The sequence below is a fragment of the Amblyomma maculatum genome, chromosome 9 (assembly GCF_055883805.1).
Source record: "Amblyomma maculatum isolate TAMU_Amacu chromosome 9, ASM5588380v1, whole genome shotgun sequence".
Classification (NCBI taxonomy): Eukaryota; Metazoa; Arthropoda; class Arachnida; order Ixodida; family Ixodidae; genus Amblyomma; species Amblyomma maculatum.
This window is the reverse complement of record NC_139352.1, coordinates 98,188,423-98,206,484: the sequence shown is the minus strand read 5'-3', so window position 1 is coordinate 98,206,484 and position 18,062 is coordinate 98,188,423. Positions and strand designations below refer to the sequence as shown.

At 48.0% G+C, this 18,062-nt stretch overlaps 2 non-coding genes across 2 annotated transcripts; both read right to left on the bottom strand.

The window, feature by feature from the left end:
* Nucleotides 1–10,418: 10,418 nt before the first annotated feature.
* TRNAD-GUC (transfer RNA aspartic acid (anticodon GUC)) lies at nucleotides 10,419–10,490 on the bottom strand. The gene has a single exon. It is a non-coding gene; the product is annotated as a tRNA-Asp (tRNA).
* Nucleotides 10,491–15,731: 5,241 nt separating this feature from the next.
* TRNAD-GUC (transfer RNA aspartic acid (anticodon GUC)) lies at nucleotides 15,732–15,803 on the bottom strand. The gene has a single exon. It is a non-coding gene; the product is annotated as a tRNA-Asp (tRNA).
* Between the last annotated feature and the right edge of the window lie 2,259 nt (nucleotides 15,804–18,062).

Here is an 18,062-nt window from a genome sequence, read left to right as displayed (position 1 = left end):
GAAACAAATGACCCAGACCAAGCCCCCCATGCTTCACATGCCGGAACAAATTTATCCGACTGCACCTCTCCCAAATCGAGGCCCAAACAAACACCGCAACAACTCGATGCAATTTTTGCACATTTACACGGGAGCAATGCAACACTTGCATTACATACTATAACTGACTAATTAAAAACAGGTTGCAAACTACGGCTCTTGCAAATATTGATAATTTAGCGCTTTTCCATTTCTCTGCTTTTTCACGGGTTTCTTTGACCTGCTCTAGGCAGTATGGCTCGCTTTCCTGGTAAAATTCCAAGGGCACACCCAAGTACTTTGCAGGCGTTGTAACCCACGATACATTAGCGAAAGTGTCGGGGGTCAGCTGCAATTCACCGCGCCAAAATCCCAGGCACTTGCCCCAGTTAACTTTACTCCCTGTGACTTTGCTAAAATGTTTTACCACATCCACTGTCCTCTTTATACTCTCCTTATTTACACAAAAAACCGCAACGTCGTCTGCGTAAGCCAGCAATTTGACTTCTGACTCCTGCAGTCGAAACCCATCAATGTCATCGTTTTGTAGGATGCTTAAACACAATGTTTCAATATAAATGCCGAACAAAAGAGGGCTGAGGGGGCAACCTTGGCGCACCGAACGTCGTACGTTGATGAGGGCTCCCAGTGACTTATTGACAATTAATCTCGTAGTGCAGTTACGGTACGCCAACGCCACTCCCTCTCGAATAACAGAGCCGACATTAACATAGTCTAATATACTGAACAGAATAGTATGTGCCACACAATCGAAAGCTTTCTCCAAGTCCAACTGCAGTAACGCAACACATGCAAGGGTTGCATCGCAGCATTCGAGTACACTTCTCGTTTTGTGAATGTTCTGATAGATAGATCGCCCTTTGATACCGCACGTTTGGTGAAGGCCCACTAGTTCGCATATAACCGTTTGTAGTCTTCCAGCAAGCACCTTCATTTACATCTTGTAATCAACGTTTGTCAAAGCTATAGGCCTTTAAGACGACAAATCCCTAAGCTTATCTGGTTGGTTAGTTTTCGGAATAAGTACTGTGTGCGACGATCCGAAAGACGCAGGCAGTGCCTTCAGTTCATACGCTTCATTAAATAAGGCACACAACAAAGGAGATAGCTGGTCCTTGAACGCTTTACAAAAAGCCGCACTCAGGCCATTAGGCCCGGGTGATTTCCCTGGGTTTAAATTTTCTATTGCCTGCTGCACTTCTTTTTCGCTTATTGGCCGCTCCGGTCTTTCTTTTTGTTCGTCATCAATTTTTGGCATCGTATCAAAAAAGGATTCTTTAAAACGGTCCAAATAAACCTCTCGGGACGAAAATAGCTCTTCATAATACTCCCGGAAAGCTTTCGCGATTCCTTCGTTATCGGTTTCTGTGCGTCCTGCCCAATCTACCTCTGCCACGTGATTTCGCCTTGCATTTGCTTTTTCTATTCCCAACGATCTTTTTGTCGGCGTCTCATCCATGGCCAATTTTTCCGCTCTCGCACGCACCAGTGCTCCGGATAACGGTATTCGTCATTCAGTTGAAGTCTTTGTTTCATTTTGCTAACGTCGTCCATGTATAACCCAGGCGTGTTACACTCCAGGGCTAACAATTTATCTAGCAAAGATCTTAAATGCATTTCATTTTGTTTTTCTTGAAACCGTATGCAGCTGGCCTTTTCTATAGCTTTGATTTTAATTTGTTGCTTACACAGTTCCCATTCTTGACCCAGTTCGTGGGTGTCCTCCTGACAAATCTTACCAATTTCTTCTTCTACTAGTCTGGTAAATTGCTCGTCATTCAGCAGTTTATTATTCCACAATTCCCAATTAAAACCGCTACCTCCCTTTCTTGTTCCAATTGTACACTGAACCATGTAGTGATCTGAGTACTTTACCGCCAAAACATAATAATCCTGGCATTTTGGAGCCAACTCTGCGGACACATAAATTCTGTCAACGCGGGCGTGGTTAGCACCCTGAAAATGCGTATACTGAACCCGTCGCTCGCTCGTGAGACACTCTGCAACGTCTTCCAGTGCAAACTCGTCAATCAAGCGCGAAAGTACCTCTGTGCTACGATCCCTAAATGTACGATGGCTAGTTTTGTCACCGGAGCTCAGTACACAATTGAAATCTCCCAGAAAGACAAGTTGCTTATCCGTGTTTAAATACCCTTCAACAAAATCAAACAAAGCAGCCCTCTCCTCAACTATCGTAGGTGCATATATACAAACAGCACGCCACTCAGCCGAGCAAAAGCTAAAATCGACGACCACACCCCGACCCGACGGAAAAGAAGCATGCGACTGCACTACAAGACCCGGCAACTTCTTCACAAACAGGACGCATCCAGCAGAAGTACCGACTGCATGGCTGACAGCTGCGTAAAACCGCGACGTGAAACGTTGCACCATGCTCTCGGCCTCTTGTTCACCCTCGACTTTTGTCTCTTGAACTCCAAGTATATCGATGTCATTTTCATTTAAAAGGCGCAGGACCTGGCTCTGCTTCCTTTTCGCTGCTGGACCTCTCACGTTAAGGGTCGCAACCTTTAGTGACAGTACATATGCCATTTTCTTAGAGTGAAAAGAGGCCAAGAGCTTGGTGCTTACCTTTCACGTCTAGCATGGCGCTAGACGCTTTCGCTGACGCCAGAGCCATGAGGTCGGACTGGCAGACCTTCTGACAGGGGCGGCTTTTCGGCAGCTCTCCTGTCCGTCGAGAAATTCGGTCTTGGTTTGAAGGTGGCCCTCCTTCCTATTGGCGTTTTTATCGGCAGCTCATCGTTGCTAGCTGCCTCTGCCTTGTTTGTCTCACTGGTGCTCTCGTCGTAGGCCCGCTTCGCAGGGCCTTGGACGTTGGTCCCTCGGCCGCTGCTCTTTTCGAGGGTTTCCTGTCCGCCCGCAGACTCCAGAAGTTCAATTTTTGAACTCTCGGCATCGCTCACCCTTTCTTCCTCTGACGGTCCGTTTTTTGGTAGTGTGACTTCCTTGTCTGGCCTACCGAGTATCTCGTCACCACCCCCCGGGGGTACTAAAATACCTGTCGTTGCTGCTAGCTTTTCAGCTTCTCCGACCTCTTTTGCGGCCTCTTCTGTCTCTGTCACATCCATTTGGGGCTCCGTCATGTCCGCCCTCGCTGTTGGTGCAGTAGCCACTGCACACGTTCGTACGCAATCTTCCGCGGAGTGGCCAAAACGCTTACATGTCGAACAACGCGGAATCTTACATTCCCGGCGCACATGACCGGTCCCGCGGCAGCGCAGGCACTGCATTGGCAGCCCAGGCACCACAACAAGGGCCAACTCCCCTGCTACTCTTATCTGGTGAGGCAGGTCTTCTATCTTCATCCCAGGCATCAACTTCAGAAGCACGGTTCTCGTTGTTGAGCCCTTTTCGTGCACGCCCTGGACTCGCCACCGCTCACGAGTCACTTCGGTCACCTCACCGAAAGCCGCAAAAGCAGTTCGGATATCCTCATCCGCCACGCCATGCAACATCCAGTGGAGCCGTAGCTTCACCTGTTGGTCCTCCGGCTCAATGACGATACACCGTCGACCTTTCACTTCAAGCTCCTTGAAGACTAGCAGCCGCTTGGTTGCTTCCGTGCTGCTCAAAGTCACCGCCCAGACATGGTTTATTTGGTAAGCCCCCAAGGCCACCACGTCTGGGAGCGTACCAGTCTTGGCCAGGGCATCCCGGAAATCTTCAACCCTAAAGGGTCGCACTCGTACGTCGCCGTGCAAAAAAACTGTGTTGAAAACAATACGTCCGGGGGGCAGATGCGGCAAAATGATCTGGTATTCCTTGTCATCGTTTCCATCAAGCCTGTTACCGCGGCCAGCCTGGGCCGCAATCGCCGCTCCGCGGGGCTCATGATTCTGCGTCCGTACACGCCGGTGACCGGAAGTAGAATGCGACTATACTAACGAGGAGGCGCAGAGAAGAGGGCAAGCGTTGTTCTGAAATGGCGCAAAATGCAAAAAAGAAACAAAAACTAACCTCCCCGTCGGGGAATCGAACCCCGTTCTCCCGCGTGACAGGCGGGGATACTCGCCACTATATTTTTGTTTCTTCATTGCCGTGAAACACAAAAACAAAATACACATGATAAAACACGTCAACTACTCTTGAGCTAACGCGCACACGGCTAAAATCTTTTCAGGTGCACCAACTCATCAAATAGACATTGCCATTGTTGTGGATCCTGCTGCATCATGAAAGTTTCGCGTATATACACCGCACTTTCAATAAAGTTTTCACGCGCAGATCGTGTCTCTATATCTGCGTGTCGCACCTGCATTCGTGTTTTCCACAAACTATGGAGGCCAAGAAGCATAATTGAATCATAAGGTGCATCATCGTTCTGCACTGGTAGGAATCTGATACCGTACGGAGTTAGGGGAATTTCCTTTTTAATTGTCCTTTGGAGGACGTCCCATACAAAGACAGTATCCCAACACTGTAAGAAAACGTGTTCAACTGTCTCCGGTTTTTTGCACAACAGGCAATTTGTTGTCCACGGGACGAAGATACCTTTTTCATTCAGCCAGGTTTTAACAGGGAGCATATTAGAGTGAAGTTTGAAAAGAAACATTTTTAGCAGATGGCCTCACGGGCATCTTCTTGACTCTTTAGAAAACGTCGTGCCCTGGGCCTCCACAGTGTAATGCCCGGTAAAAAGGCACCGGCAGCATCACGTCAATGAGATCTTTATACAGTTTTTTTCTGGGAACATTGTAAAGGTAATCAAAAGAAAACCGCACTTCCAGCAACTTGCATGAAAAAACAACCTCGCGCAGGTAGCCAGTCACAGTACCAGGCATGTTATCACATGACACAATCCATTCAGGGATAAGCCTCTGCAATCGCACTTACATCACAGTTCTTAGAAAGGTGTCTTTTGGATCACGCAGGAATATAAATCGTGAAACCACTTGACGCAAGAACAAATGGGCAAGGCCAAGCCCGCCCCTTTTAACAGAAATAAACAAATTCGCCAGGGTGGTTTTTTCCCATGTGGATGCCCAAATAAAAACAGCAAAAACGCGGTGCATTTTCTGAATTTAGGTTCGTGAGACACACAACACATTGATGAGAAACCACAGCCTCGAAATAAGAAAACATTGCAAATAGAAGCGCGCGAAAACATTGAGAGTTGCCTTCCTTGCCACGCATCCGCATTTTCTTTCGCTCTGGATGTTTCTTCCATCCAGTGCACGTTGGGATCTTGATAACAATCTAAAGGCACGCCTAGATATCGCATTGGGAGAGCAGACCATCGCAGCTTACAAAAGAAATCAGGTGCAACGTCCCAATCACCGTGCCAAAACCCAGAGCTTTTCTCCCAATTGATCTTACATCCGGTTTGATCACAAAATGTTTGAACGACACCAGTGACTTCACAGATGCTCTTTCTAGTTGCACAAAAGACTGCAATGTCACCAGCGTATGCTAGCATTTTCACGTGTGCTGATTGCAGCTTGAATCCTAAAATGCGATCGCTATCAATGATAGCCAAGCAAAGTGGCTCTAAATACAGTGCAAAAAGCAGGGGTGAGAGCGGGCAGCCCTGCCTTACCGATGAACGTACTGCGATGCTGTCAGTCAATTCACCATTCACAATAATACGGGTCGTGCAGTTCGCATTAGCCATTTTAACACCCTCCACTATGACTTTTCCAAGGTTAGAATGCTCCAAAATGGAAGAAATAATTTCGTGAGAAACACGGTCAAAGGCTTTCGCCAAATCTAACTGCATCATGGCTATCTGACCACCGAGTGCATCAACACATTCTAGTACGGTTCTTGCGACATGTATATTCATGGCAATGGATCGACCCTTGATGCCGCACGTTTGACGAGACCCAACCAGTTTTTTTATTACGCTTTGCAGTCTTTTTGCTAAAACCTTCATGTACACCTTGTAGTCAACATTGGTGAGGCTAATCGGTCGATATGACTCCACCAACAGTCGTTTCTCCGAATCATCTGCCTTGGGTATTAGCACAATGTGCGATGTAGAGAAAGACAATGGAACAGTATTACGTTCATAAGCTTCAGTGATTACATCGAGCATAAACTTCCTAACATCCATCAAATTTTTCCATCCCAATCAGCACGGTTTTCAGAAGGGCCTTTCTTGTGACACGCAACTGGCATTGTTTTTAAACGACATTAGTTCCAACTTAGACCTTAATATTCCTACTGATGCACTCTTCTAAGATTGTGAAAAAAGCATTTGATAAGGTTCCCCACAAGCGACTATTATTAAAACTGTCAAGAATTAACTTAAATGCATCTGTATTTAATTGTATCGAAGATTTCCCTACTAACCGCTCCCAGTTTGTTCTCGCTAACGATTACGCTTCCAGCCTCACCCCTGTTCTCTCCGGCGTACCCCGAGGTACCTTACTAGGTCCTCTTCTTTTCCTTATTTATATTAATGACCTACCCAACTCCATCTCTTCTAATATCCGCCTTTTTGCCGATGACTGTGTCATTTACCGTCCCATACATAACCCTACTGATAATTTGGCTTTTCAGGCCGATCTGGCAAAAGTCGAGGAATGGTGTCGAAATTGGTTAATAACCCTAAATGTTAGCAAAACGGCCCTAATTACCTTCCACAGACGCCAACACTATTCTTCGTACAACTACTTACTAAACGGAACTACTATCTCCTCGGTATCTTTTTTGAAATATTTAGGTGTCACAATTTCCAGTGACCTTACATGGCATTCTCACGTTACATCTGTTACTAACGATGCTAACCGCACACTTGGCTTTCTTCGGCGTAACCTAGCTCAGGCACCTTCTTCTGTTAAACATCTAGCTTATGTAACCCTTGTAATGCCCAAATTGAAGAACGCATGCGCATTGTGGGACCCGCATCTTCAAAACTTGATATCTACCATTGAATTAACACAAAACCGTGCCGCTAGATTTATCTTCTCTGACTATTCTCGTAATACTAGCGCTACTAATCTAAAAGCTAATGCCGGTCTCCCAAGCTTGCAAGCACGCCGTAAAATATCTAGACTCTGTTTATTTCATAAATTTTATCATGCCTTATCATCTAGCACAGCAGTCATCATGCCGATTCATCGAACATCCAGTCGCATCAGCCACACCTTGGCCGTTTATCCGCCACATGCCCGAACGACAACGCACCTCAACTCATTTTTTGTAAGGACAGCCATCGACTGGAACGATCTTCCCGCTGACATCGTCGCTCACTCTAACCCAAGCCATTTCAGAACCGCCATTGAAAACTTTTTTTGTTAATCTCGACAATACTGTCAAGCCTACCCCTCATGTAAAACCCCGTACTTCTGGGGTCTTTGAGGTATTGGAAATAAATAAATAAAAACTGAGCCGCATACTCCTGAAAAGTTTTAAAGAAGGCAGCGCTTAGACCATCCGGCCCAGGGGCTTTCCCAGGTGTCAGGTCATCTATTGCAGATTCTATCTCCTGCAACGTTATCGGTGTATCTAGGCGCGCTTTACTTTCGTCATCCAGTGCAGGCATCAGTCTTAGAAAGTCAGTTTGAAAGCCGCCTACAGTTTCAAGCTTAGCGCTAAGCAGTTCTTCGAAGTGCTCTGCAACCGCATGCTGAATATCTTTAGCATCTTCTGTGATATGACCGCCATACCTTATACTCCTAATTTCTTTCTGGCAGGCGTATCTTTTCTCGTCTGCTAGGGCTCGTTTTGTCGGCACTTCTCCAACCCAAAGTTTTTCAGCCCTTGCACGTATGACAGCCGCTGTGTATCTTTCGCTGTCGATTGCTTCCAGCTCACTTTTAAGCTCTCGTATTTTACTGGCGAAATTCCCTGGCACAGTACTTTCCATGCTAAAAAAAAAAATCAAGCTGTTCATTCAGTTCTTTTTCTTTTTCTTTCTCTTTGTACCGCACCTTACTACTCTTTTCTATGGCTTTCAATTTGACCCACTCTTTGAAGCTGTCCCATTCCGCTGCAAAACTTACTGGTCGCATAGCAAGACGATTTTCAAACTCCGTCTTAACTTCAGTAAGGAACTCTTCATCGGCAAGAAGTTTGGCATTCAGTTTCCATAGGTACCAGTTAAAGCGCGATTTCTTTTTTTTCCGACCAAACACTGCACTCACGAGACAATGATCGCTGAAAGACACAGGTTTGACCTCATATGCAGTACATGGGGAAACAAGATCTACCGAGGCACACACCCTGTCCAATCTAGCATGGCTATCTCGCTGAAAGTGCGTGAACTCTGGCTGGTTTCCAGTGGAGAACACACTACCAACATCCTCAAGGCTATACTCATGCACAAGTGCATTCAACAGCTCGTAGCTTCTGTCTCTTCGAGGTTTACACTTGGCCGCTCGGACCACAGCTGCGCAAACACAGTTGTAGTCACCAAGTACAAGCAAGATTTTGTCGACCTTTAGCCACAACTCAAAAGACTCAAAAAACATTTCACGCTCACATCCTGAATTGGGAGCATACACACACACAACACGCCAGCATAAATTAGAGTAGGTAAAATCGGTAACCAAAAGCCGACCGCTTGGACAGGCAAAAACGGACTCTACGCTTAATCCCAGCGTGTTACGTATAAATAAAAGGCATCCACCCGATATACCAACAGAATGGCATACACACACATAAAAGTTTGTTTGAAAAGAAGCCACCATACGCTCAGTGCTTTCTTGGCTCTCAATCTTGGACACTTGCACAGCTGCTATATCTATATCATTATCCAAAAGGAGGCGACTGAGCTGGCATTGTCGCCTTCTCGCTCCCAGCCCTCTGACGTTCAAAGTAGCTACGTGTAACGGCGAATTAAGCTTGAGAGTCGTGTATTAGAGAGAGACGCCCATACTCGCATGGTGCCTACCTTCATGGTTGCGTGGCCTCCGCTTCTGACGAACAGTGGCGTATGTATGCATGTAATGTCCTCCCAGCAGAATGTCGGGATGCATTCAAACGAAGTCCAAGCACATTGTTTCATTTTTGCTTACACACGCACCACTTGGTTGCAGAAGGTTCCTGACGCTGGTCGGTAGGCAGCCGACCCACAAAACGTTCAGGACACCACAGAACTACGGAGGCGGTTTTCCCGCCTGCCGCGGGTCAGCCGAGAAGTTCGGCTTCGGTCTCAAAGTTGCTCATCGGATGCCCGCAGTTTTCGGCGGCGGCTCACCACAAAAACCGCCTGGCAGCTGGGTCTCCTCGGCGCTTTCCTCGTGCGGACGTTTCGCGGCAATTAGGGCGGCTGTCTCCGGCCCAACTTCCATGGCATCAGCAAAGGGAGACTCAGTACTGAGATCGTCTTCAGCGTCAGAACACTTCACTACGTCTTCAGACGCTTCCTTTGACGCGTTTTCTTGGTCCTGGCTTGGAACGTTCAAGACATGCCGAGTTTTATTCTTTTCGCTTGATACCGTCACCTTATTCTTGGTGAAAATCGTCATGGAAGGCGCGTCCTGTTTTGTTGACTGACCTCTAATGTCAGCAGCCTCCTCTGCATGCGCCTCGTCCACAATTAACTGGGACGCGTCTTCGCTGGTCCCAGGTCCGGCAATGCTAGCGTAGGTACGTGCACACTGGCTGTCGTCATGCCCGAACCATTGACAGGTTCCGCAGCGAGGAACCCGGCACTCTTTGCGGATGTGGCCCGTACTTCGGCAGCGTAGGCACAACGGGGGTCTGCCTGGCACAATGACGAGCGCCAGCTCACCGCTGACATTCAACTGATGCGGCAGGTCATCCAGTTTCAGCGTGACGAGCCTAGTAGTAGAGCCCTTTTCTAGCATGCCTTTAACACGCCAGCGTTCCCGGGAAACCTCCGACACCTTTCCGTACGGCGCAAAGGCAGCACGAACATCCTCGTCTGGCGCGTTGTGCAGCCAGTGAAGTTTGAGTCGCACAACCTGGTTCGCCGGGTCAATCACCAAGCAGCGACCGTTTTTTAGACACAGCTCACCTATACTTACAATCTTGTTCACCGCTTCAGTATCTTTGAGAGTGACGGCCCAGACGTGGCTCATCCGATACACCCCATTGCGATAACGTCGGGGATTAGCGAGTGCTGGGCTAACGCATCCCGGAAATCTTCCACCCGGTACGGGCAGGACCTGATATCGGCGTGCAAAAAAACAGTCATCCAAACAAACCTACCAGTTGGCAGTGCAGGCAAAACAACCTGGTAAGTAGTTTCCTGTTCAGCAGTCCTGTTACCGCGGCCTGACATGGCCGCTGAAGCCGCTCCTGAGGAGCCCTGCATCCTGCGTCCGTTCATTGGCGTGGCCGGAAGCAGAATCCATACTGGCCACTATACTAACGAGGAGGCGCAGGGAAGAGGCTAAGTGCTGTTCTGACATGGCGCATAATGGAAGAAAGAAACAAAAACTAAGCTCCCCGTCGGGGAATCGAACCCCGGTCTCCCGCATGACAGGCGGGGATACTCGCCACTATACTAACGAGGAGGCGCAGGGAAGAGGCTAAGTGCTGTTCTGATATGGCGCATAATGGAAGAAAGAAACAAAAACTAAGCTCCCCGTCGGGGGATCGAAACCCGGTCTCCCGCGTGACAGGCGGGGATACTCGCCACTATACTTTTTTTTTTACACTTTTTTTTTCTTTATTGCCTGGCTTTGACACAAATACACCGCATTGGAACTCAAAACAACATGAACAAAGGAATAATATATGTACACTAAGGTAGTTAGCGTTGCCTAACACCCACTGAGGGGCAGGCATTGTCATGTTAAAATTCCTTGAGCACCGTCAAAGGTTCCAGCTTTGACAGCCACTCAGGAGCACATGGTTGCAATTTAAGCACGTCGAGCCATCGCTGCACACTTTCACGGAAATACATGCGGGCTGGCCGTGCATCTGGATCGCAGTGATAACCTGCCATTCGTGCGCGCCTTTTACTGTGGAGGCACATTAACATAACCTGGTCTAACGGCATATCATCGTGGTTATCCAATGGCAAATACCTAATGCCATGGGAATCAAGTGGCAACTGTTTTTTTATTGTCCTTTGCAGAACATCCCACAAATATACCCCCTCCCAGCAATGCAAAAACACGTGATCTATTGTCTCTGGCTGTTTGCAGATGAGACATTGGGCCCCCCGCGGTAGGAACATACTCTTTTCCTCCATAAATGATTTTACACTCAAAGTACCGGTATGTAGCATAAAGAAAAACGTTTTAGCTCCCGGAGCAACTTGCATTTTCTTTACGCGTTTTAATACATTACTTCCTGTGCCTCCATAGTATAAAGCTCGGTTCAAGGGCACCGGGAAGACCACTTCACAAACATCCTTGTATAATGTTCTCCTGTTAACATTACTTAAATACTCTTTCGAAAACCGTGCGCTTAAGAATTTCGCGCTCAAAACAATTTCCCTAAAGAATCCAAAAAGAGAACCCGGCATACTTTGACTATAAACTACGAAATCAGGCAAAGCTCGACCAAGTCTTTGTTGACACACTGCGCGCAGGAATGAATCACTGGCATCCCTAAAAAACATAAACCTGTTGACAATCTGTCGCAAAAATAAATGACCCAGACCAAGCCCCCCATGCTTCACCTGCCGGAACAAATTTGTCCGACTGCACCTCTCCCAACTCGAGGCCCAAACAAACACCGCAAAAACTCGATGCAATTTTTGCACATTTACACGGGAGCAGTGCAACACTTGCATAACATACCAAACCTTACTAATTAAAAACAGGTTGCAAACTGCGGCTCTTGCAAATATTGATAATTGAGCGCTTTTCCATTTCTCCGCTTTTTCACGGGTTTCTTTGACCTGCTCTAGCCAGTATGGCTCGCTTTCCTTGTAAAATTTCAAGGGCACACCCAAGTACTTTGCAGGCGTTGTAACCCACGATACATTAGCGAAAGTGTCGGGGGTCAGCTGCCATTCTCCGTGCCAAAATCCCAGGTACTTACCCCAGTTAACTTTACTCCCTGTGACTTTGCTAAAATGTTTTACCACATCCACTGTTCTCTTTATACTCTCTTTATTCACACAAAATACCGCAACGTCATCTGCGTAAGCCAGCAATTTGACTTCTGACTCCTGCAGTCGAAAACCATCAATGTCATTGTTTTGTAGGATGCTTAAACACAAACTTTCAATATAAATGCCGAACAAAAGAGGGCTGAGGGGGCAACCTTGGCGCACTGAACGTCGTACGTTGATGGGGGCCCCCAGTGACTTATTGACAATTAATCTCGTAGTGCAGTTACGGTAAGCCAAAGCCACTCCCTCTCGAATAACAAAGCCGACATTAACATAGTCTAATATACTGAACAGAATAGTATGCGCCACACAATCAAAAGCTTTCTCCAAGTCCAACTGCAGTAACGCAACACATGCATGAGTTGCATCGCAGCATTCGAGCACACTTCTCGCTTTGTGAATGTTCTGAAAGATAGATCGCCCTTTGATACCGCACGTTTGGTGAGGGCCCACTAGTTCGCATATAACCGTTTGTAGTCTGCCAGCAAGCACCTTCATATAAATCTTGTAATCAACGTTTGTCAGAGCAATGGGCCTGTAAGACGACAACTGCCTAAGCTTATCTGGTTGGTCAGTTTTCGGAATAAGTACTGTGTGCGACGATCCGAAAGACGCAGGCAGTGCCTTCAGTTCATACGCTTCATTAAATAAGGCACACAACAAAGGAGATAGCTGTTCCTTGAACGCTTTATAAAAAGCCGCACTCAGTCCATCAGGCCCGGGTGATTTCCCTGGGTTTAAATTTTCTATTGCCTGCTGCACTTCTTTTTCGCTTATTGGCCGCTCCAGTCTTTCTTTTTGTTCCTCGTCAATTTTTGGCATCACGTCAAGAAAGGATTCTTTAAAACGGTCCAAATAAACCTCTCGGGACGAAAATAGATCTTCATAATACTCCCGGAAAGCTTTCGCGATTCCTTCGTTATCCGTACCTGTGCGTCCTGCCCAATCTACCTCTGCCACGTGATTTCGCCTTGCATTTGCTTTTTCTATTCCCAACGATCTTTTTGTCGGCGTCACATCCATGGCCAATTTTTCCGCTCTTGCACGCACTAACGCTCCTTGGTATCTGTCTTCTTCTATCAAGTTAATCTGTTCTTTTGTTTTTCGAATATCCTCTATCCATCTGCCGGGTGCCTTACATTCCTGTTCGTGTAGTTTTGCAAGCAAAGCCTTAAGCTGGGTTTCTGTAATTTTCTTCTCGTACACCAGGCAACTTGATCTGTCAATGGCTTTAATTTTAATCTGTTCCTTGCACAACTCCCACTGTTTCCATATTTCGAGCAAAGTCCCTGGCCTCACTTTAATCAATTCATTCAATACCACGCGTCTAAAGGCATCATCATGAAGCAATTTATTGTTAAATTTTCATAACTCCCAGCTAAATGCATTGCTTCGTTTTTTGGTGCCGAATAAGCATTGCACCAAACAGTGATCCGTGAATGTCATAGGCACAACTCGGTATTCATTGCATGAATGAATCAAATCCAGCGACGCGTAAATTCTGTCCAGACGCGCGTGGCTTGAACCTTGGAAGTGCGTGTACTGAACGGCACGCGGCCCTTCCAAGCAATCAGCCACATCCTCCATATTCCATTCGCTTATTAACTGGCGTAACACTTCAGTGCTCTTGTCTCTGAATCCGCGTGTGCTGGTTTTGTCTCGAGCATTCAGTACACACTTAATATCGCCCAGCAATACTACCTGCCTTTCCGTACTAAACTGCTGCATAAGATTCTCGAAAAACATTGTTCTTTCTTCCACACAGTTAGGAGCGTACAGACAAATAATGCGCCACTCAACACCGCTGTATACACAATCAGCCACTACACACCGTCCAGAAGAGCATGAGGAGTAGCCCTTTACAACCAGACCAGGCAGCTTTTTGACAAACAATACACACCCGGCCGATGTCCCAACTGCGTGGCTAACAATGGCGTAAAATCTAGCCGTGAAACGTCGCACCATGCTCCCGGTCTCTTCCTCCCAGTCAACCTTAGTTTCTTGCACGGCAAGTACGTCAATATCGTGGTCAGTTAAGAGCCGGTGCACCTGGCTCTGCTTCTTTTTGCCTGCCAATCCCCTGACATTTAACGTGGCTACTCTTAAGGTGGTTTCAGGCGCCATTTTCATCAAGGGTGAAGAGACCGAAAGCATGGTGCTTACGTTTCAAGTCTAGCGCGTTGCTAGACGCCGTCATTGGATCCATCCCCGTCCGGTGCGAGTGGCTGACCCGGCAGCGGCGGCACTTTATCCGCTGCCCGTCTCTCTGATGAAATGTTTGGCCGCGGACGTAGCGTGGACCGCCGGGATTGCCCCGTTTTTGCTGGTGGCTCGTCGACGCTGGGGGCTGACGCCTGGTTACCTTCGGGTTCGGACTGTGTGTGGGATCGCTTGGCTGGGGCTGAGACGCCTGGTTTACGAACACCGCTGGTGTTCGAGTGCTCCTCCCCATTATCCTGTTCCATGCCGTTTGAAGGCTCAAGTGACGTGTCTTCCTCATTGCTAGGGAGCTCAGGTGCAGAGTCTGCTCTCCCCACATCCCTCGCAGCATTGCCGCTTTCTGCCGAGTCCACCGACGAATCTGTCTCCCGTGTCTGCGTTCGCACCTCTCCGGCACCCTTCGCCGCCTCCTCCGCCTCGACCACGTCCATGGTGAGCTCCGCCGACCGTTCCGCAGTTCCATGTCCCGCTGCCGAAGCGTACGAAAGCACACAGGCAGCCTCGTCATGACCGTAGCATCTACACTTTGGACAACGCGGCACCTTACATTCTCGTCGAACGTGACCGGTACCACGGCAGCGCAGGCACTGCATCGCTCGCCCAGGCACCACGACAAGGGCCAGCTCTCCGGCCACTCGCAGCTGGTGAGGTAAGTCATCGACCTTAATGCCGGGTTTCAATTTCAGGAGCACAGTCCTCGTGGTGGACCCCTTCTCCCTGACGCCTTGAACTCTCCACCTCTCCCGGGTCACCTCGGTCACCTTCCCAAAAGCCGCAAAAGCCGTCCGGATGTCGTCGTCTGCCACACCGTACAACATCCAGTGAAGTCGCAGCTTCACTTGTTGGTCCTCGGGATCGATAATGAGGCAACGGCGTCCCTTAACTTCGAGCTCCTTGAAAGCCGCCAGTTTCTTCGTTGCTTCTGTGCTGCTTAACAGTGACCGCCCAAACATGGTTGATCTGATACGCCCCCAACGCCACAACGTCGGGGAGCGCACCAGCGTTGGCAAGGGCGTCGCGGAAATCCTCGACCCTGTATGGCCTGACTCGCACATCGCCGTGCAAAAAAAGCGTGTTAAAAACAACGCGTCCGGTGGGCAAAGTTGGCAGAATAATCTGATATTCGCTATCATCCATGTCCTCAAGCCTGTTTCCGCGGCTGGAAATGGCCGCTATCGCCGCTCCGCTGGAGCACATGATTCTGCGACCGTTCACTACGGTGTCCGGAAGTAGAAAGTTACTCGCCACTATACTAACGAGGAGGCGCAAGGAAGAGGATAAGTGCTGTTCTGACATGGCTCATAATGGAAGAAAGAAACAAAAACTAAGCTCCCCGTCGGGGAATCGAACCCTGGTCTCCCGCGTGACAGGTGGGGATACTCGCCACTATACTAACGAGGAGGCGCAGGGAACAGGCTAAGTGCTGTTCTGACATGGCGCATAATGGAAGAAAGAAACAAAAACTAAGCTCCCCGTCGGGGAATCGAACCCCGGTCTCCCGCGTGACAGGCGGGGATACTCGCCACTATACTAACGAGGAGGCGCAGGGAAGAGGCTAAGTGCTGTTCTGATATGGCGCATAATGCAAGAAAGAAACAAAAACTAAGCTCGCCGTCGGGGAATCGAACCCCGGTCTCCCGCGTGACAGGCGGGGATACTGGCCACTATACTAACGAGGAGGCGCAGGGAAGAGGCTAAGTGCTGTTCTGATATGGCGCATAATGCAAGAAAGAAACAAAAACTAAGCTCCCCGTCGGGGAATCGAACCCCGGTCTCCCGCGTGACAGGCGGGGATACTGGCCACTACACTTTTTTTTTCTTTATTGCCTGTTTTGAGTTCATATCAATTCAAAAAAGATCCACATTATTCGTAAAACTCGCAACAACCAGACTTCGGCTGCCACGAAAGGTTTAAAATTTCTTGAGGACAGCCAGTTCATCGAGCACACTGATCCAGTCAGGTGGATCAGAAAGCACCCGGTACGTTTCTCTAAGGAGCAGCACACTCTCGATAAAGTTCTCGCGTACAGAACGCGTGTTGACATCTGCATGTTGCACTTGCATCCTTGTTTTCCACAGGCTGTGGAGGCCCAAGACCATGACTAAATCCAAAGGAATACCCTCACTCTCGACTGGAAGGAACCGTATGCCATACGGATCTAACGGAAGGTCTTTAGTGTTCTCTGGAGAACATCCCAGTGGAAGACTGGGTCCCAGCAATCCAGAAAGACGTGCTCGATTGTCTCTGGTTTTTTGAAAAGGAGACAGTCTGTTGTCCAGGGAACGAATAAGCCTCTTTCATGTAACCAGGTTTTAACAGGTGATCTGTTGGAATGTAGCTTAAAGAAAAACGTTTTGATTGAAGGCCTAACTGGCATCTTTTTCACACCCTTTAGACATCCTGTCCGGGGCCTCCACGGTGTGGTGCACGGTAAATCGTCAACGGTATCGTCACATCCAGAAGATCTTTGTACAGCTTTTTCTTACACACTTTGCTCAAGTATTCCATTGAAAAACGCGCATGCAACATTCTGAAAGACAAGACAACTTCGCGCATGTACCCTTTTAAAGCGCCACTCATATTCTCACCAGAACAGACAACGTATTCTGGAAGCATTTTACACAGTCGTACTTGCATGACCGTCCTCAAGAATTTGTCGTTTTGATCACGAAGGAAAAAAAACGCGAGACAACCTGTCGCAAAAAGAGATGCACAAGGCCCAAGCCCCCCGCCTTAACAGGAAGAAAGAGGTTGGTTCTGCTGCACTTTTCCCATGTTGATGCCCACATGAAAACGGCAAAGGCACGATTAATTTTTTGAATGCTAACACGCGTCGCCGAAAGCACATTCATTACGTACCATATCTTTGCCACAAGGAAAACATTGCACACATAAGCGCGTGAGAACATTGACAACGGCTTGCCCTGCCATGAATCAGCTTTCTCTCTCGCCCTCTCTGCTTCGCCAGCCCAGAAAGGGGTGGGATCTTGGTACGATTCAAGCGGCACGCCTAAATACTGGGTCGGCAATTTTGACCATTGCAAACGAGAAAAGTATTCAGGCTTAACATCCCAGTCTCCATGCCAGAAACCGGCATTTTTTTCCCAATTTACTTCACAGCCTGTCTGTCGGTAGAATTTTTCAACAAGGACAGTAACTTCTTGAATGCTTTCTCTGCTTGAACAGAATACAGCGATGTCATCTGCATATGCCAGCATTTTGACCTATGCTGACTGTAGCATAAAACCAGTTATACGTTCATTGTTTATGATAGACAGACAGAGAGGCTCGAGGTAGGCCGCAAACAGCAGGGATGACTGGGGGCAGCCTTGCCTCACTGACGACAGCACACGAATGCTGTCAGTGAGCTCTCCATTCACAATTATCCGTGTCGTGCAGTTCGCATACACCATTCGAACACCTTCCTCAATCACTCGCCCTATGTTGAGTGTGCCAATACTTCGAACATGGCATCGTGCGAAACGCGATCGAATGCTTTGGCGAGATCCTGCTGTATCATTGCCACTCGAGATCCAATCGCGTCACAACACTCCAAAACAGTTCGTACCACGTGCACATTAGTTGCGATGCTTCGACCTTTAATGCCGCACGTCTGGTGTGGCCCAACCAGACTCGGTATTACAATTTGAAGCCTTTTCGCCAGCACTTTCATGTATATTTTGTAATCCACGTTGGTGAGGCTTATCGGTCGATAAGAACCCACCAATAGGCGTTTTCCTGGCTCATCATACTTCGGAATCAAAACAATGTGCGAGGTAGAAAACGAAGGTGGTACCT